This window comes from Pezoporus occidentalis, unplaced genomic scaffold (assembly GCF_034315485.1).
Source record: "Pezoporus occidentalis ecotype Australia unplaced genomic scaffold, CSIRO_AGI_Poc_V1 ctg60, whole genome shotgun sequence".
Lineage (NCBI taxonomy): Eukaryota > Metazoa > Chordata > Aves > Psittaciformes > Psittacidae > Pezoporus > Pezoporus occidentalis.
In genome coordinates, this window is record NW_026915944.1 from 1,235,235 (window position 1) to 1,255,935 (window position 20,701).

Genomic DNA, 20,701 nt, shown 5'->3' on the forward strand with positions numbered 1-20,701 from the left:
GCCCCAGGGGGAGCAAGGCTGCCTCTGGAGAACACAGGGAGTAGAACAGCTGGCCTTCTATGCACAGACTGACACAGGGCTGGGCAGAGCAAGCAGGGGGTTGAAAGCAGAGCAACAGCCATGGGTGGGCTACAGGTACTTGAAAGGACCAACCCCCTTCTCTTCCAGAGGTAACTGCTGTCCCGGCTCTGTGTCATGGCAGCAGCCTGTGGGCAAGAGGAAGGTGCTCGACTGTCAGGACAAGCTTCTCTGACTGGTGGGTTCCTGTTGTCACTGGGGAAATGCTGGCTGCAGGGAAGCCTTCTGCAGGCTTCATCTAACTGATCCAAGCGGTACCGTACTCCATCACCTGCTCTTAATCCCACTAATGACAAACACAGAGGCCCCCCAAGTTCAACTACCAGCTCTGTCTTGCACAGTATCGTAATGCAAAATCCATTGTTGAAAAGGTGAGCACAGACTCCTACCTGAGGGGTCTTCTAGCAAAAAGGTTGTAGGCGGCTCAGCTGAAGGCAACACTGGTTTGCAAAACACTGCATGAAAAGCCTACAACACTTGAGAAGCTTGAAGTGTGCGAACACTTAAGTGTGGTATCTCCTAAAGGGCAGATCAGAACTGAAAAAACTGCGGGCTGGGAGGGAGCAGTGTTCATTGTTCAGGAGCAAAGTGACTCCAGGTCTGCAGCTCCTAGGTACTCACGGCTCTGAGGACTGTAAAAATGACAGGGGGATAAGGGGTGATGATTAGATACCTTTGTCCTTTCTAACTTTACTCTGGGAAACAGTTTAAATTTCAGTGGGAATTCTTGTACTTAATGCTAAGGCAGTCCTGTCCTTGAAAGTTTGTAGACTTAATTATGAGAGGCTTACAGGGATGGTGAATAGTTCATCTTTGCTTCTTCAGTTAATCTTGCTGTATAATGCATGGCAAATATTGTCTTGTTTCTTTTAAAAACTGTCAGTGAGAGGAAATTCCAGAGACGGGAAATGCAGTCTTTCAAAGGATTAAGAGAGAGCTAACTAACATGAACCAGATCATTAGCTGTGTATTTTCTGTTCCACCTTCTGATGCCCATATTTCACTCATGAGGATGAGTTGGAGCGACTCCAAAAACTAAGTGGAAATTAATTTCTCAGAGGCTGATCTGGAAGTTAAGATGCATTTCAAAATCACTTGCTTTACAGTACCCATCCATTTGCCCTGAAGAGAGGAAAAAATAGTGCTTTATTGTAGCAACATGAAGTACAAGTTAAAAAGAATATGGGTGAGCCACTACAAGAGGCTCAGGGGGAACCAGCCAACAGCCCAGCACTGCTGTGAAATGCTGCATCCACCATTGTGAGGGTGCATTTAACAGGGTTAGAAGAGATCCCTAAACCAAGGATTTTTAAAGGAAGCTGGGAGGACAATGCAAGGAGGATTGTACACACTGTGACTTCATGGAAGATTTTAAGATATCAAAATCAGGTTTTTTGAAGAGAGACCCCCTGTATTATGAAAAAAATTCAAGGTTTGACTTTGCTTTCAATGTTATATAGGCTGTTTAAGAACCTAATATAGGCTATTTAAGAACCTATTTTCAAAATGGAAGTAACATTGATAAAATGTTAAAGCTCTTTCTCTAAAGCATGAGTTTTATGATATATAAATTGTAATGAATCTAAAATCTCATACTTATGGAAGATTTAATTACTGAAAATAATTTTTTTTTTGACAGAAAACTGCTTTGCAGAAGGTTCTGCAGAGCTGTATTGCAGCTAGCTTAACATAAGCAATTTCAATTGCTAGCAAAAAAGAGAGAGGAAATAAATCGGGTGTCCTTCATTGTTAGAAAATGTTCTCTTCTGAACATATCCTAGGTCCAGATAAACACAGCAGAGTTGGAGAAAATTAGGGCTGTTATGAGATCAGATCCTAGGCTGAGCCTCAAATAATGTCCCTAATTTTAAGGCTGAGAAGTAAAGGGTAAAATACTGGTGCTTTGAGTTATGAATACACTTAGTGTCTTTGCTGAACTATGATATGAGACTAATGATGATAAATATTGTGAAAGTGATTAAAGCATGATTGCACAGAAATGCATTTCTATTATTAATATTAGGTAATTAAAGTCCTTACAGTCTTCCTAGCTCCACTTACAGATAGGTAAGAGGAATCACAGTGGAATTGATACCTTCATTTTCGGAGGTGCTGAAATCCTCTCTTCTGCCACTCTCTTCTGTGTGCTGTGATAATATTTAGCAACTCCAGATGTCTTGCTTAAAATCACAGGGCAGCTGAGCAGTGGCACGAGTCATCTGGTTTCATATCTAACCTGCAGATCATTTTGGAAGGGATTTCTCCTGGCATAGGACAGGGAAGAAAGGATCAAGTACTGCAAATATGGTACAGATCATTTAGTCCCCACACTTTGTCTCTTGATTCACATTGCAGGTAAAAGTACGCCTTGGGGTAAGCAACATGCTGACTCTGCAAGAGGAAGTGTCAAAATCGGTATGGATTTTAGCACTGACATTTCAGTGTGACGGACCTGTGAGATGAGGTGCAAACCTAACTGAGGAAAATGCCCACTAAATAAGAGCTAAAGACTGAATGGGAGTGACTTGTTCCTTCCTGCTCTGGGGGAGCACCGAAGAGCAAGAAGGTAAGTTGGCTGAACTCCATGGAGAAATTCTTAGCATGAATGCAGAACTGAAGTTTCCAAAGCTGCTGTGTAAACCTTGTTCCTAAGGTTTAAGTTAATTTAAAACAGAAAATACAGTGCCCATGAAAAAGCTTCCCTTTGTTCCATCTTAAAATGTGCCTTTTCATTCAGATAAATCTATTTGCACTGGCTTAAAGCAGTAATTGCTAATGACTCTTTTGGTTCAGTGCTATTCTGGGTAAGTTATGGCAATTATCCAGATCACAGATATATCTAACAGTCTTTGATATTTTCTGTAATTGTGCTTGAAGTTCAAATGCCTGATGTTTAATAAGGCCTATTCCATTTGTTCTAAGTAAAGTCAATGTCAAAAGTCCTCGTGACTTCAGTGATGAAGTTTCACACCCTTAGACATGGTTTGTCTTACTTCAGAGGAAGATTTTGTTTTCTCTTAATTCACTAGATGGTAGCAGTGTACAAATTGTGTGTTGTTGGGTTTCTTTAAATTCTAATCAGACTTGCATTCAGAACCTTCCTTCATTTCCCAACCCATCCTTTCTGAGTCTTGTACTGGGGTTTTGAAGGGAAAGAAGACAAAAGATTTTAAACATCCTTCTGAAGGGATGCCAACATTTGTGCTGTCCTGCAGATGTCTTCTTGTGATGGCAGAAACCAGACGACATTAAAAGAGCACAGCTACTGATGGTCAGAGAATGACATCAACATCTGAGGCTGAGCTTAAACGCTTTAGTACAGCCAAAATATACAAAAATTGGAAAAGAGACATTAAGTCTTCAATATGTATCCCTTCCACCAGTTTCTACAGAATTCTCTGCACCATGTCAGGCAGCATGATTAAATGAATGTCCATTATGACAGCAGTCAGTCCGGGGAAAGTCATGGTGTTCAGCAAGGGACCATCTAGGTATCAAAAGGCAAGAGGACTTGGGCTTCCAAAATACTAATATGGGGTAGGATTGTTGCTGAGCATAATCTATTTTTGTCAGCAGTGGATGTGCTGGTAAACAAGAAACAGTCATTTGAAACCAGTGTGGCAGTTTTGTACACTTCTGTCCTACCTGACACGCTGTGTGTGCTAGGGCTGACCTCCTGATCTGCATGTTCCTACAGAAGTATTACCCATTTCCTAGGAGGGAGGAAGGGAAATTCTAACAAAATACTGTCAGTCTTTCTCCAGAAACAAGAAAGTGCATTCAGACAGGTTGGTACTAACCCACGGCATTTCACTTTTATCGCTAGCATGCCCCGTGCTTCAAATGACCTTGGCCAGTTTTGACTGGTGTTTTTAGGGAGGTGGTCACAGCCAAATGTGCCATTGAAAGGGCTGCTTCCTGCCAAAGTGCTTCTCAGCATCTCTCTGGAAAGTGCTTCTCAGCATCTCTCTGGAAAGTCTGTATCCCTCTGGTTTCCCACCTATTACTCCTCACCTGACAGTTTGCTCCACTGTTCAGGATCTTCTGGTGTGGGGAGTTTATTACAGTTATCAAGGTGCTAAGTTTAGTAAAAAATGAATTCCAGAGAAGGTGCTGTGCTCTTATGGCTTACCTTTTGGTTGATATTACATCTTGTCATCCACACAGGCAGCTCCTTTCCAAGGTTGCTTATTCCTGCCTGTGTGTGTCTTGAACAATCATTGTCAAGCAAGCCAACTGTCCGGGCTAGCGCAGCAGCTTGAAACTACCTCAGTATTTAAAAAACTATGCAGCAGTCATAGCTCTTAATTTCATTCCTAATAGTTCTATTACAATATATCAGAGGTGAACAATGGAGATGTGAAGTGGTCTATTAGAGGAACTTTTTAAGCCTAAAAATACATGATGCTAAAAAAGATGAAGATATCTATGAACTGGTAGATAATGGCCAGAAGTAGAAGAGAGATGAAAAATCTAACCCTTCAGTGAGTAGCTAGAACTAACTGTAACTGTCCCATATTCCCATGTGATCCTAGTGGGATGCAGATAGGAACCAGAGTCCTCCTGACAGAATCAGACAGGCTGCTGCTGAGATCACTATGCAGAAGTTGCTCTATAAAAAGCTTGCAGCAAACATTATTTTCTGGTGGTACGATGAAATAAATCCAGGGGACATTTGCAGGAGAGTTTTCAGAAATTCCTTCAGGCAATGACTGTGGAAGAGAGGCTGCAATGTAAGTACACTCTGGCTTTGTGCAAAGCATGGTGAGATAGGCAGAATTAACATCGATGGGAGAAAGCACTCTCAGTTTTCATGAAGATGTTTAGGTATCTGATATAATTTTGCCAGTTTGAGGGGTTGAGTGGCAGGATTATACTGGGGTTTATAATTCATTTTTGGCAGCAACTGAGATAATTTTAAAATGTCATGTAGATGCAAAAAAAAAAAAAAAATCCCACAACCAAAATCATTGTAAATGGGTGTCATACCTCAACAGCTTGTCCATTTTATAGCCTTTGTATAATACCTTGGGTAATATGAAACAATGTCCTAGTCAGGGCCACAAAACCCATCCTAAAATATGATAAATATGATAAAACAAGAAAGTTAAGATCAGATTTCCATTTTTCTTTTGGTTCTTATTTCATAATTGCTAACAAAACTTTCAAAATGAGGGTCCCAATCTAAAATTTCGTCAAGGAAATGATTCAGACCTGGAAAACAACAGGCTGTGCTGAAAATAGTAAACAACGTATGCCAGTTCATGGGGCAAGTATGTGAATGAGAGGAAAGCAGGGTATATGGTGATTCCTTGTCATACTAATTCTACAGCTATCAATTAGGAATTAGTAAAATGTATAACACCGCTCTCTTGCAGCTATATTCCTGCTGGCTGCTGCTGTAGTGATGCATTGCAATAATATGCCAGTGATGATATTCCGCTAATAAATGAGGATAATACACCATCAGATTGTCATCACTCCAGTGATGTACTATTGCAATACATCATGAGGCAACGGAGTTTAAGCATTAGCAAAAGAGGCAAAATTCAGTATACATCCACTGAAGGTGGTGTATGACGTACTGCATGCACTTTGTGTGTTCAGCAGGAGCTGTATGTGAAATGCATACTGCAAACACAGGGTTTTCTTACTCATTTGAATACTTAAAGTCTAAAACGAAAGTGCGTGTTCAAACAATCGTAGAATAGAATCGCTGAGGTTGGAAAAGACCCTTTAGGCCACTGAGTGATGGAGCTGCTTGGGAATTCAGCTCTCCATATTTTCACCATCCTGCACTGCAGTGAGAGTGTGTTGGATGATTGCCTCTTGTAGTACTTATACACCAGAACGATATGTTGAGCCTTGGCACGATAGGCCAGGGTCAGCAGTCTTTCTGTTTAATTTGTGACCGCTTCTCAGCTTGTTCCTAACATGGTAATTACTGCCAGAGGGCTCTCAAACTATTTTGTGAGTACCAACCAACTCTTCTGCAATAATGGTGTAATATTACACCTGATATGCATGCAGATGGACCAAGTAATTGGATGGAAAAATACAAGATGGTTCTCATGCCTTATTATTATTCCTTATTTCTTTCATTTGGCAGCTGCCGTCATGGGAAGCTTATACAGATGTAAGGCATCACAGTGGTGACATTCTCACTGAAGTCTTCTCAGATGACATAATTCATAGATTAATCTCCAGTGAAAGCTCCTGAAGAATTGATGCATCCTAGCTCCCAGCGATGTGAGTCTGGGGAGTCACACTGGGTCACCTGCATACATATGGGTTTAAAAAGAAGGTAAGATTTTACTTTGGAAGCCAAAGTGGCAATACCAAGACATTAGGGTCAAGGGAAGAGACTCCTTCTTAGTTAGTAAAGTGCAGTTTCAGAGGTTCAGTTTTGATGACAACAGACCAGGGAATTAAGCTGTGCACTTTAAAGATTTTTCTTAGCCTTTCTGACACTGAATTTCTCCAGAGGAATGCAGCAGTAGCCAGCTCTGTGATCAATAAATATGCTATTGATGGAAAATGAGGGACGGGCTTAAAGAATCATTAAAGGTCAGCTGATTTGTCCCTAAAGCTCATATGCTCAGCATCTGTTTACTGTTTAAGAGTCACAGTTTGATACAGTGAAATTCACCTGGGAAAGAGGTTTGATTTTGTACGGTTGGCTGAAATTTGTATCTCTGGAGAACATTGACATAAATAACACTGGAGAACATTAATTTCTAGGAGCGGGGGTGAATAGCTTCTGCAAGAGCAATCAAATTAGTCACTTCTGCTTCCACTGTTCTTTGATGTAAAATAAATAAGATCTATTTAAGTTCAAATAAAAACCCCCAAGCCAAGTAAAGCATGACTTGCAAAGCTTGGTGCACTGCAGTTTCAACACCCAAAATGCTGCTACTGTCGATTCTGTTCAGCTACAAAGATTGCATCTTTTAGTACATTATAAATAAACTTTTTAGGGTACTATTGCAAAAGTCAATGCCACATGCTGGAAAAAAAGCAATTAGAAGAGAAAGCTGGGAGAGGTGAGGGTCTCCAAGTGTAATATACATGTGGTAACCCAACAGAGCATCCGGAGCCACAGGGGCAAACTACGTTTCCTGCTGGTCTTGAAACATTTTGTCTGCTTTATTAACTTCCAGTAGTGATAGTGGAACTGTAGCCTCAGATGGAATAAATATCCACCTTTAATATAAAGATTCCTAGTGATGAAAACTATCACAACCTTCATTAAATTGTTCTGCTTAGGAAGTGTCAATGTTAGCAACTTGAAATATATGTCTGGAATATACAGTTTGGGCTCCTTAAAGTTGAGGGAATGTGGGTTCTGCCATAGATTACTTTGTGCAGCAGAGGTTCCTGCTTTCTTGTGGCTTTTACCTTTCCAGTTACATACTCTGTAACCAAGTTATTGTGTATTTTTCTGTTCTGCTTGACCTTTTAGTACACCTATTGATTTATATTCTTTTAAACTTTCTAAGTTCATAGTTTTATTTTGCCAGCTGTATAGCAACGTTTTCCTGAAGCTGAAGTATATTTATGAAATGCTCTTCCTATATCAACCAAGTTAATAATCTCTCTAAAAGGTTAAAGTTACTTCAAGAAGATCTGTTTTCCATACTTTGTTGATCAGCATGAGCAGTAGCATGCACCTTACAGCCTCTCTTAATTGAATTAAATATGAGGTTTTCCTTTATTTTCCCAGCCTGATGTCAGCCTGACAGCCTCTGTTACCCCAGCCATCCTGCCCCTACTTTGTGATGAACTAAAAGGAGCTCACATTCTTTAAGTTTTCTGGAACTCTCCCTTGTCCATGGGTTACTGAAAAATCAACATCAGCTGCCAAAAAAGCTCCTCAGCCAGCTGCTTCAAAATTCCTCAATGCAAATTACCCAGAACTTCTGATTTAAGTATGTCTAACTACAGTAGCTGTTGATTAATATCCTCTTTAGTTACAGTAGGAATAGAAAGTGTATTATCATAATCATATAACAAATACATCATCCTTCCTCCCCAGTACAGAACAGACATCTTTATTGAATTCTCTTGCATTGTTACTAAATAAAAAAGAAATATCTGTTGTTTCTGTTTGGGAGCAGAGTTATTGGTATGTTTCAAGGTTTTGAGTTTTTTCACTCCAGAAATGTTTTGCTAAAACTGCTTTCTTATTAATGATCTCAACTGTTCATTTTTGTTGTCAATTATCTGTCCTCTTTTCCTATCAAATTCATTTTTTGCCTCCTTATTGGCAAGCCTTACTTTTATGGCTGCATTCCCTTCCTGGTGTGGAGGTTTTTGATTTATTATGCTGAGCTTCTGTTGTGTTTTTACACAGATCCAACCTCCTTACTCCTGTTAAAGTAAGATATCCTTAAGTAGTTCTTACAAAGCTCTCTTATTTTCTGTCTTACTTCCTTTGTCTAATTGATTTTTCTCATAGTAGTGTTTTGCTTTATAAAGCCAACTTTCTTTAGGACCTCCTGTGTACTGTACTGGTTCAGACTGCATTTTACTTGCATACAGCTGGATTATTACCACGCGTATATCAATAGTGAAGTCAAGACTGGTCCTTGATGTAGGTATTTTCCTTTTATTCAAGAGCACATTAAAGATAAGCAAAAATTACCATGAAAGAGATTAATTCACTCCTGGCACTCAAGTCTTCCTTTCTGATAAAGGTTCCTTGTCTTTCCCACAGGAAAGACCTGGCTGCTCAGTTAAACCAGGAGAAATGCCAGCCTCACCAGAGGAGTTTTACAGCTCCCTGTGGGATATGGCAACTCACTCCAGCTGGGCTTGGGCACAAATCCCCCTTCCTCCTCCTTCCCCTATGGCAGGATTCCCTGGCAGTCCCAAAATAAGGACAGGCTGCTGTGAGCTGTCCTCTGCAAAGGCAAAGACTGTTAAGACCTTCTTACCACCCATCAGATGGGGTCTGTATGATTTATTAAGGCATCATTCAGATCCTGTGGGCTCTCCCCCAGAGTTGCTGGTGTTAAGGGGAAGCTCTCCCCAGTGAATTCTGTGTTGAGCTGGCTCCAAGCCTGTGCTGATGTTGGAGGCAAAGGATCAGAGCTTAGTCGGCTGCATTTTGCAAGTCCCTTTGCAGCACCCCTATTCACTCAGCTGCTGTCTGAGGGAACAAGCTGCTTTGAGTACTTGTGTCAGTGGAGCAGGTTCAGGCTGCTTGCTGTTTCAGTTCAAGGGAGAGAATGAGCCGATAGTCCTCACTGCTCCCTCTCCTTAAAGACTAATGGGCTCTCAAAACAATGCCCCTATTTAGTTTGGTTTCCTGGACTGAAATGTCTGTGCACTGTTTTCCTCACTTGTACTTGTGGATTTGGATCTTTACTCCTAGGTGCTGTAAGTGAAAATGGTTCATGTGCAGCACCTTCGCTAGGTGGTTAATGGGTCCAGTGAGGGCTGAGGTCAGTATCTGTTCTCTTGCTTTGCAGAAGACCAGTTCTGGCTTACATCTTACCTTCAAACCTGATCAGAGGAAAAAGTCTCTCAGAAGTTCTTTCTCAGTGTGTAATCTCCTCTGTTGCTGAAAGTACTTTATGTGTGTATGTCCAGCAGTTGAACAGCAACGTAGACAAGCAGAACAGCCAGCATGGGCAAAGCGCTCTTCCACAGGGACAGCTCAAACTTCCCATCCCACAGAAAGTCTGAAGGCAGGCTGTGCATCCAAATAGGACTGATGGTATGGTATGTCAAGTACATTAACAAAGCTTCTTTATAGCTTTTCTTCCCCCTCTTCATCCAAAAAAAGAAACAAAGAACTCCTTCTATTTTGGAGCTTAGGCTGTAGGCTTAAATACTATATATACATGAACTTTCCACATGCGATACCGTATTTTATAAAACCATGGCAAAGAAAATACCCTGAGTGCTTGCCAGATTCCTCCCCCTCAGTCCTGCTCCTGACACTAGGCACCCATTGTAGAGTTAGGAATATTCTGTCCCCATATCTAGGTTTTGACAGTAGCTTGCTTTTGTGATTGCAAGTGAGCCATAAAAAGAAAGAAAAGTTACAGCAAATTAATAAGGCTTCTCTGCTGAATATGGTATTTCTATTAAAATTTTAAAAGTTTGAAGTGACAGTAAATGTGGTCTTATTTTAGAATGGTTTCCATAACACTACACAACAGTTGCCAATGGCACTTATGCCTTCTCGTGCATACACACACAGCTATTTAGCTGACAACAGTGTTTAAGCCATTAAACAAGATAATATTGCAACTGTTATGCAATGGTAAAGCTCGCTCTTGAAAGAAGTATTTGGTGTTTTAAGCTGAAAGTCAACATTTGTTCCATATTCATTTATATTTTCTTTATTAGAAATGTATAATTTAATGTAATATTCAAGGCCCTTAGGGTATACACTCTGTTACCTATAAAACAGTCATGCACACTGAACACTTTTTTGGTGCCAGTTCTTGGCTTTGTGCATCTGCTATACAATACCGAGTATTCTAACTAACAACATGCCTTAATTGAGTTTAGGTGTTTGAGTCATTTATTTAAATTTAGTAGTGTGAATAATTTATTTCAATTTACATTTTAATTATTTTACCCACTTTTTGAGGAATAACCTCATTTTCTAGCTTCTAAAAAAATAATCGGCATATGTTTACTGCAGCAACACTCACACTTACTAAATTCTCTGAGAAGTTTAGTTCCAAACTGAGAAATACTAATGAATTATTCATACAGGAGGCATTAGTTGGAATTAAATTAGGATGTCCAGATCTAAAAGAAACCTGACCTTCTAGAACCTAATAGCTCCGAAAGCTCCCTAAGAACTGATCATCTGCCATGGCAAGCTGGACTAAGCTCTATTTAAGTATGACGATATACAAATATTTCTGCAGTCAGTGTGGGTTTACATAGTTTTTATTTATTATTCTGTTATTATTTATTATCTGTAATTGAACAGTTTATTGGGACGTCATGAATGGCATGGAGCTCCTTGTGCTCTTTGCCCAAGGATATTTATAACCTAAAGGAAACTCTTTTTGGTTTCCGTATATTAGTTTACTTCGAAAAATGGACTAAACAAGGCAATTTTTCCCATGTAACTTACAGACAGTGGAGGTCTGAGGCAGGCATTCCATTTTCAGCTGGTGCTCCTTGCACCCTGGAGCCTCAGGAGTGAGGAAATGGGTACTTACCTGTACATACAAGCATCCAGTCTGGTCAGCAGTGTGCCCAGAGCTCAGCTTTGGTTTACACAACCTGCCAGGTGGGGTGTTGGTTGTGTGTTTGCTGGGAGAACTGCAAGGATGTCCAAGCTCAAAGGACTTATGTCCTTAGAAACAAATAGGGACTCTGGTGGGAAACCAGGGATGATTTATAAAGTATTGTTCACTGACAATGAGAGCTAACTGCTCATTCTCTGAAAACTGTTCTTTCTTTAAAGGTGGGCCTGAAAAACAGAGGAACCCCAAAATAGACCAAACTAAATACAAGTGCCAAACTGATTAGAACTTGGAGTTTGCAGTGCCAAGCCTGCCCCACATCAAGGATCACTGGGGCACACAGGTTGCTTGATCTGTTGCCTGCAGTGCCGAGGTGAGCAGCATGTCCTACCCCTGAGCCACTCATATTTCCTTGTATTATGTGAACAACTCTGGAAGAGGCTAATTTTGTTTGCAGAATTATGTAAGACTTTAAAGGCTTCTGCTTGTATCTGAAATACAAGCCCCAATCAGTTACCATGTAAAACCATAGGAAGGCATGGTTTTACCTAGTTCTCTTGCTGTTGCCTGGGCATTAGCTGCAGACCTTATTCTTGCAACCACACCTGTCAGTAGTTTAATTCAGTTCACTAGAGCTATTCAGGTACATGAGCATTTGCATGGAGTCTTCAGTTTAACCCATGAAGTGCTGCTGCTGTTTTAACTGCTGCTCCCCTGCTGCACATAGAGACGAACCAAAGATGCTAGTCTAGGGCACAGCTTGGTAATTTGCTTACAAAGAGCATCTGTAACAGCTGTCTCCAGTTCTTGCACGGGTTTCTAGTGCATTCAGCCTCAGGGTCTGACGGAGTCCTAATGTTAAGACATACAGTATGATCTGATTTTAGAGGAGCTCGGGATCTGAGAAAAGATTTAACATCTGAATCCAGCTTTTACAGAACATCTCTCTCAGTGGCAGCTGCCTATATGGGTTTAAAGTGTTAACAGGAGAAACACTGTCCCATTTTATAGACAGCTGTTAGTGATTGAGATGGCTAAAACAAGAGTTTTATGACCAGAAAAAGATCTCTTCAACAAAGGGCAATGAAAACCACTCAGCATTAAATATGTGAGGATTTTTCTTTAGTGGCAAAGTCAATTTGTGATATTTTGTCATCTGTCCTGTGTGCAAGCATATATATATATATATATATACACACACACCCCTCTGTCTCTCGAGTTGTCTTTTGTTAAAAATGATATTTTCCAAATACAGTGTAAATAGAAGCAAACATACATGCACTGGTTTCAGCCTAAATGTCTTTTTTCCTTGAATTTCTATGTATACTTATATACATGTTATTCAGCACTGGTTGTTTTTACTCATGCATACTTTTCACTCACACAAGTGATCTCCCTTTCCTGTCAGTCTATAGCTACACAAATGTTTCTCTAGGTAAATTTCACCACATTTTACTTTAAAATGTAATTTTTTTCAAATTCACTTTTACTGCTAAATACGGTACGCAATGGCCCGTCCACAAATGAACATCCTAAGAACAGAAAATGGTAAGCTGGAAATATATCTTTAGCCTTTAGCTCCAACAAACTACAGCATATATTTGTTTTGAATATCAATTGACCTGCTATTCAAAATAAGCCTTTTTTTTTTTTCAGCTGTAGAAAAAATATCCCAGCTGAGCAGAAGTAGGCTGTGGAGGAGTCTGAAGTGATGCCGCTGGCTGTGACTCAGGTGCAGTGCCAATCATCTTGGCTGAACCAATGACGGGCAGCTTTCCAGGGCTAAAACCAGTCTGCAGCTTCAACCAAAGAGGTGGCAGTGCTGCTGAGAGCTGTGTGACCTAGGACTTCTCTGCTGACCAGGTGGCTGCCATGGAGGTGACACAAAATCCATTTTGAGGTTGGCACATTCTCTGCTTGGGAAAGGTTTGATGTTAGTTGTGGGGTGCGCTGAGTGCTCAGGCTGTCTTCTCTGCACATTCCAGCTGAGGGAACGGATTAATTCAGCAGATGGTTAAATACCTTGTTGAACCAGAGCCATATCCAGTTCCTACACATGGGCAAATAACTTGGGGAATGATTCTGATAAGCACGAAGCTGTGGACTTCTCAGAAGTGAGGTGTCCCAGAGCCACGTGCGGGGCGTGTTGGGGACAGATCCAGCCTGGACACATGGCTGCTGCAGGATGTGCAGCCCGACTGGCACTGCAGAACTGCTGGGAAGCACTGGCACATGGGGGACTGCAGCGTGTAAAGGGTGAGGGGTCCACCCATGCTGCTGTGGCACCAGCGGGCAGCAGAGTAGGAGTACCCTGAGAGGCATCACACCATGAAATGAGCTACTGGGACCATGAGCTGCTGCAGATTCATGGCACTACAAAATGTCCTCCACAGTCATCTTTAAATGTCTGTTCCTCAAGCTACATGCTCTCTGACAAAGGCAGCTTTTCACTTGGATCCTTAAAAACCCCTGTCCTAGAACACTCTGATCACAATAGATTTTGTGGATGTTGTAGTAATGATGGTACACTGTGTGAGGCTATGGTGAATATGCAATATACACGGCTTTCCACAGGGCAAATCTACATGTATCCTAGAAGCAAGAGGATCAAAATAATTTTTGGACAACATGATCTCTGCTTTGAAGGTCACAAGCAAAAGACCTTCCTGCAAGGTAGACAGAACGTTTTGCAGGTGAGGAGTAATTTCAGTCAGAAAAAAAATCCATCTTTGGGCAAAGAGCTTAACAAAAATATAAACAAAAGGTTTAAACCCAGCATCAGTTATTAGGGAAAAAAAAAAAAAAGAAAAAACACTCTTCTTTTCACACAATGTATTTATAAATAAATACTTATTTTTTATAGTAGTCCAAGCTTTTAGGCATTTTGTGGACAACTCTGAAACTAGTTCTTTGCCCCATTGCTCTTACTGCCATATAATACTGCACATATGCAAGAAATGAGCAAGTAGTAATATTGGGAGTGATGGGCATAACTGTGCAGTTTTGGCCTTGTTTTGAGTGTGAATGTCTTTTCACATGCGGATTTATTGGAAAAAGGGACTCATATGAGAAGATGTCTTCTTATTTGATGGCTCTGAACCTCCCACCTCTCCTCACCTTCGTTATGCTAGAGGCACAGTGGATATGCTGGGAGAAGGATCATGCCATACTTTTTCTCTAAGCTTCCACTGCTTGAAACAGGATATTAAATACTTGGCAATAAAGCAGGTTCTGCTTGTTGTTCAGTAACCTTGTAGCCTTCAGCTCTGCTCTAAAATCATACAGGAGCCGAGCATCTGAGCAGGGATCAATGATTTGTGTCAGAGAGGAAGGAGGATATTAAAGATACCGGAGGAAACAAAAAAAAGAGAAGCTGACCTTGGAGCAGCCAAATGTGTAGAGACCCATTGGTTCAACTTCTAACCCTCATTACTTGTCCCCTCCCATCACTGAATTTAATCCTTACACGACTCTTGCCAGCCTCTCCTTTGGCACTGCAAGCTGGCTCTTCAGCTTGATGAGCGGCTCTTGTGCACAGGCTCTACTGAGTAGGGAGCTGAGGCTGGGGATGAGATTAGACAGTTAGTGCTGCTTTTTCATCTGGGCTCCAGCGGCCCTTGTGGGTGACACCTATCCATCGTGTGAAAAAGGTTTCCTAGCACTGCTAGAGCGGAGGAAGGTTTGTTATCAGTCCAGCCCCTTACTTTCAGAGCTGTGTGCTCATTAGCAGCCACCTTTTTGTAATGCCCAGGGGGAGCTTTGTTGCTGATCCTGATGGGAGAGAAAGCAGCAAGTGCCGAGGTGCCGGTGTCTGCACGTCTCTTGGGTGGTGCTGGAGGTGCTGGTAGGGAGGACACAACCCACAGGATAAGCACAGGAGCAGGGTTTGGTACCATGGTTTGCATATTGTACTCTGGCTCAACTGTCAGCTACAACCACTTCTAATGGCCCTCCTTTCCTTTCCCATTCCTTCCTTATCTTTTTGTGAACATTTCCACACTGCTGTTAAACTTGCAGTACACAGGGTGCTGCACCTGCAAAACGAGTACTGTCCCTTGGCCTCTGCTTTTCAGGTAATGGTCAAACTTGTGGGGCAGATGCAGCTGATGGCTGGTTAGCTGTCACTGTACGCAGCATCCCAGCAGGCCTGAAGATCAGCCCTTACACAGATAGAGCATTTCTCCTTTGCAAGGGCACAGTTTCCTGTAGGTCTGCCTGAGCTAAAAGAACTTGCCTGCACAGGCAGCAGCTCAGACAGGGGCAAAGTGGAGGTGCAGAGCAGCGGGTACTGTGATGGGCTGCTCCGGCTGCAACGCTGGAAATGATGAGTACATGTTTCGCTTTTCCTGGAAGTACACGATTCACTGGTATCCTTCAGAAAATCTTACTGCTCACAGAAGGCCAGGGAAGGAGAAGAATTACCTTTTTTCATTGAATGCAGGAGATCATGTGGGTGAGAACAGGCTGGCCTAGAGGATATTGCAGCCCTGATGCCCTGCAGGAAAGATGGAGGAGACCAAGCCGAGAGAGCAGTTCCAGACTGGTAGAAGGAAAAGATCCATGACCTCATACTGGTCTCTGCTCACAGGGTACAGCAGTGGCAACACTGAGCCATGACGATTTGGGGACCACCATGATGCAGCAGCCTAAAGGATCAAATTTGGTGCCAGGTACTCCAGTGCAAATCTAGAACAGCCTATTAGATCTGACCTGTTCTGCTGCTGTGGTGCAGAACAAACAGGAGCACACCAGTCCCTTGGTGTAGTGACCCTTGGAGGTTCCTGCTAACTCCTCTGGGTTAACCTTTCCCATAGAGTGCAGTGCTACTCCCAGCCCCTCTGCAGCTGGAGAACCACTAGAGAACCCTTGTGTGAGGATGGCTTGTGCTGCTGCTTGAAACAGAGCATCTTTTCCTTGCCCTCTTAGTTTTGATCTGGAATGACGACTCATTCTCATGTATCACTATAAAATCAATCTCGAATGCTAAATTCATTCCAATTAAGTACCAACCTTCCAGATTAGTCCAAGTGTAATAGAAGAATCATTAACTAATTCCAAGAATTCACATTCTCCTAACCCTAGCAGAAAGCTGCAGGAGAGGCTTAGTGTTTTCAAATCACTCCATGGTGCTCTCTTATTAAATGTCACAGTTTTCAGCCCCATATTGCATTATTACCATTGTTGTCCTTTAGGGGTTGGTGTTAATGACGACTGAAAGAGCTTAATGAGCTTGTGCCTTGAATAAGCTCTTTATACACCTTATAAAATAATTACTCACATTTTATTGAAAATTCCACAGCGCCAAGCTCACAGGAGCAGGCAGGGGTGCCAATTTAATGCGATATGCTACACTGCTTTACTCAAATAAGGCCTGATCCTACAGGAGTTCACCTTCACTGGCACAAAGGACAGCAGCATCTCACCTGCTGCGGCTGAGCACAGGGCTGCAGGATACCCACTGGTCTCCATCCTGAGACACTGGGGGCTGGCAATTAAATTTAAGGATCACAAAATGCCCTCTTAGATTGGAAGTGGTTTTGTGCACCAAGAGGAATAGGATTTGGGCTCTAACAGCATAAAGACACTCTGATAAAAAGTGACCTGTCAATAGTGCATTAAGTAGTCTTTAAATAGTACTGCAAAGCGCCTTTTCCCATCTTGTTCCCCTCCAGCACAGATCAAAATTGCTGAACTATCTAACAAAGATATTCACAAGAGACTGACTTTGGTGTCTCCTGGGATGCAGTGTGGTCTCTGCCTTTAACAACGCACAGCAGCGCGGCTCTCGCAAGGGCTACAGAAAGTTCTCTCATAGGGGTGAATGACAAAGCTCCTGTTGAGGCTGTGACAGGGGAAGTTTCTCGTCAGGTAAGTGTTATGTGTTTGCCACAGGGAAATGGGTACACGATTCGCAGTAGGTGAATTGCTTGTAATACATTTCATTGGAAAATTTAAATCTGGAAATTTATTTTTTTCATCTGTAAGCAAAAAGCTTCTACGTCTGTCATGAAGGAAATCTTCTTTGAGGCTGAACAAAATAAAAGATGGAAGTCCAAATGAAATACTCCCGTAACGTGTTTTGACTGTTACAAAATGGCATTTCTGAATGAAATTGATATCCTTGTGAATACTTTCTCAACCAGTGCCAGTTTTTTAATTATTATTAATATTGCAAAAATGCTTAAGGTTCTCATAATTTCAAAACCAGACTCTTCAACAAAATGTGCCTTTGAAAACTCCTTTAGTATTTACTAAATGTGCCCAAGACAGGCGTTAGCAAAGCTCCTTGCTCTTTGTGTCTCTCAAGGCAGGGAGTCTACGGCTACCAATGAGATCTGAGCTCATTTGAGACTGGACCAAAAACCAAGGTAAGGCTTCAGCATTCACATCCCAAACTCCTCTGTGGGCAGAACTCTGAATTTTGTGTTAATGCAAGGTCATTGCAAAGAATCATGGGGTACTTGGGGAAGGCAAAAGCCTGGCTTATTTTTTTCTCTGCCTTATGGACTAGTGTCACGCTTTCCACTTTTTCCTTTGCAACCGTGGAGTTTAAAAGTGTGTTTTAAAATGTCATATGCATGAATAATTATCAATTTCCTGCTATTCCTATGACACTTTCAGGCTCGCATCAATGGCTGCTCCTTCCTATCCAACCAACCACAGGTTCTGAGCCCTCAGCTAAGGAAAACCTTCATATGATTGCTTTAGTCTTCGCTCAAGATCAGGGTAGGCTGAGGGGCAGGGAACAGGAAGAACCTTTCAGACTGGATAAGCATCAAGGGGAGCAGGAAGGTTTTTCGGCCCATGGAGGATGACTTCAAGTTTTGCTTATCCCTCTTCTGTAGCATGTTATGGGACCATCATGATGAACTGCAAGCTTCTCCCCAGCCACAGTGCTGCAGTTGTCAGGAAGAATCCACCACTGATGGGCAAGAAATGTTCAGCGCAGACCGCTGCTTACTTAGTTACATGTCTTGCTCAAAGTGATTACTAGTTGTGCCTACAAGGCAAAATAAAAAATCTCAGCAGAGAAAGGGGCAAGAAGGAGGCTGAAAAAAGGAAGATAGAGAAGAAAAAAAAAAAGGCTGTTTGAGGAAAGCAAGGCACAAGCACTTCCTGTATTCCACCCCTACATTTTACAGCAGGAAGCCAAAACGAACCAAGGCAGGATGCTGAGGATGTCCCCTGTCTGCTCAGCACCCAGGCACAGGGACATATGTCATGGGCAGGCACATGTGGACCACCAAGTCAGAGCTTTGTATGTGCTCAGTGAAACACTGACTTCTGGAGTCAGCATCTCCAAACAGGGTCCTTGTGTGCATTCTGTGCTGGGGTTACAGTCTGGTGTCTGTCTGCAGGTTGTAATCAGGAGCTATATGAAACCATGTCATTAGGCAGGTGTGAGGGAAATGTACAGTGTAATCCAGTATAACACAATCATCATCGCATTTTGATTCCCCTGCCCATCACCTTCCACATTCATCTTCAGCGACCTCTTGATGAAACAGCTGCTTAAATTTAATTAAATAACAGCATTATATAAACAAGTTCTTTTGTTTTGTGTGCTGAACAGGGTATTCATCTTCAAAAGCTTTTCTGTCAGAGCTGGCCTTGCTGCCCCTTGACTTGTCTTTACTCCAATTACCACTCCAGTTTAGCTGATTAATTTGTAGCCACTGGCAAACATGCACAGTTGGCAGGACATCATTCCATTTCAGTGACAAGCACTATAAAAGGATCATTATTTTCATTAGCATAAATAACTGCATGTTGATAGAACTCTGGTTTCTGAAAATAGGTTAAAGTCTTAACTGTCTTTATTCATTACCCAGATATAATTGGAAGTAAAATTATCACATAAGTGAACAATAAGCTATCAGTCTATAATGCTTAATGACCGCACTCAGTCCAGTAACTGTCTGAAATGATTTTTTTTTTTCTTAAAATGAGGCATTTTTATGTAAATGTCTGTATAGGCACACACTGATTTTTTACAAACCCATGCATATTTGATGGTATCCAAGAAAAGTCAGTGGAAAATAGAATCACACAGCGAATAAAGATGCTTTCTACTGCATAGTTTTTGTTTCCATAGGGTATATGGATATTATTTTTCCAGTCAATGGCCCAGGTTGGATGCTTTGGATATTATCTGGCTGCAGCCTTCTAGTCAAGCATGTTGCTAATAGTTTTTCCCTTACTGGGGTTTTAAGAGTTAATATTGCCTAAGCGTGATCCTTTGAGAGGAAAGGCTTACTCTTCTCCACCATGCTGACTCCTCGTGCTTGGTGGCAATTTTATGCAGCCTGGCAATGCCATACCCAAGTCATGCTGGTTACAGCACTGGCTGTGCCTCCAAAGCAACTGTCCCCAGGGGGACCCTGCTCTGCCATGGTACCTTGTGCATGCCAAGACAACAACAATAGAAGAACCCAGCAATAATAAAACCCAGTCTTTGAAAGTCAGATGTTTCAAGAGCTTTTGACCCTTACTTGTAGTTTAGCAGCTCTTCAGATGAGAAAGTATATCAATACATGGGATGGGACCACCTAGATGGTTTTACCCCACTACCCTAGAGAGAAATGAGATTTCTGCTTGCGGCCTTTGGTTTTATTTCATTCTGAAAACTTTACCAAGTCTATCATCCATCTGTCTATCTACTGTCTATGTAATCTTATGCAGCATGCAGAGCTCTGTTTTTGTAGCAGTGGTCTACCATAAACTCCAGCAGGTGTTGGACAAGCATGACTTTTACTCAGGATACTGCCCATGCTCAGGATTCAGAAAAGAACAGACCCTGAAATATACCACTTAGCATATTTCACTTGGTTTTTGTATTTCATTTGCTACTGCTGGAAAGTATAATTGATAACTTTTCCTTAGTATTACACAGATAGTGGGCACTGTAAGAGGGAAAGCCTTTGCTACCACCAAGAAGCCTTGCCACTGCTTTGAAGAGTTGCCCAGAACATTTTTGTCCCCAGCTGGTATCTCCGTATATGTCAGAAGATAGCACTGAAATTTAGCTGGTTTATGTAACCAGAAGAGCCAACGGTAATAAATATGTGAGAAAGTGATTGCCTCAGTACTGAATATCATCCAGGATAAAAACGTAGAGTGAAACCAAGATTTGGACTCCAACAAACTGGTGACACCCACTGGATCCCCACAGGTACTGGATGGCAGCTCCTTGCAGCGCCTCGCCCTTCTCCCAGGGCTGGACAGGGAAGACTGGAGAAAGCTGAAGAACCCGGTATATTGTCAGAGGGTAACCAAGCTGAAAATGTCTTGCATTTCCCATCAAGAATGGGACACAGGGAAGAGGAGGGTGGAAGGTCTGCTAGCACTGGTGACCATCCAGTTTGGGTATGGAATGACGTGACTCGGTGCTAAAATGTTGTTGG

At 41.9% G+C, this 20,701-nt stretch overlaps 1 long non-coding RNA gene across 2 annotated transcripts; it reads left to right on the plus strand.

Annotated features, from left to right (window-relative positions):
* Positions 1–4,653: 4,653 nt before the first annotated feature.
* LOC134174447 (uncharacterized) lies at positions 4,654–12,964 on the plus strand. Of its 2 annotated transcripts, XR_009968651.1 has the most exons (5): positions 4,654–4,811; positions 6,188–6,382; positions 7,802–8,006; positions 11,519–11,670; positions 12,954–12,964. It is a non-coding gene; the product is annotated as an uncharacterized LOC134174447 (long non-coding RNA). The 2 variants fall into 2 exon arrangements; XR_009968652.1 differs by lacking the exon at positions 7,802–8,006.
* The last annotated feature ends 7,737 nt before the right edge of the window (positions 12,965–20,701 follow it).